Here is an 891-nt window from a genome sequence, read left to right on the forward strand (position 1 = left end):
TTATCAATATTACAGGAACAACAGACATTTGACTGGAATGATACAGAAGACAAAAGTTTAGAAAACCTCTTTACAATCCGTGTAATATAAACAAATCTTATACTTACACAGCAGTGTCAAACATGTTTTTAACTTTTAAACACGGAGTAGGACTATATCGTAAAGAACTAGTAGCTGTATCATTATGCTCACCAAACGCTGAAAGATACAGATTATCAGATAGTATTATTATTCCTAGTGGCTTGGTTAAAATATCATGGTAGCCATTTTGTTTTTTTCACCAGTGCAGTACACAATTTAACTCAAACACTGAATTTGCAGACAAATATGTCTTCTGTTTCATTTCATATCTATCTCAAAATAAGAGAATTCTAAATCATCTCATTTAAATCAAATTCTATTCCATCAGTGGTTCATTTAAATCAATTTCTATTCCATCAGTGGTTCATTTAAATCAATTTCTATTCCATCAGTGGTTCATTTAAATCAATTTCTATTCCATCAGGTTCATTTAAATCAATTTCTATTCCATCAGTGGTTCATTTAAATCAATTTCTATTCCATCAGTGGTTCATTTAAATCAATTTCTATTCCATCAGGTTCATTTAAATCAATTTCTATTCCATCAGTGGTTCATTTAAATCAATTTCTATTCCATCAGTGGTTCATTTAAATCAATTTCTATTCCATCAGTGGTTCATTTAAATCAATTTCTATTCCATTAGTGGTTCATTTAAATCAATTTCTATTCCATCAGTGGTTCATTTAAATCAATTTCTATTCCATTAGTGGTTCATTTAAATCGATTTCTATTCCATTAGTGGTTCATTTAAATCAATTTCTATTCCATCAGTGGTTCATTTAAATCAATTTCTATTCCATCAGTGGTTT

Source organism: Lottia gigantea (genome assembly GCF_000327385.1).
Source record: "Lottia gigantea unplaced genomic scaffold LOTGIsca_206, whole genome shotgun sequence".
NCBI lineage: Eukaryota > Metazoa > Mollusca > Gastropoda > Lottiidae > Lottia > Lottia gigantea.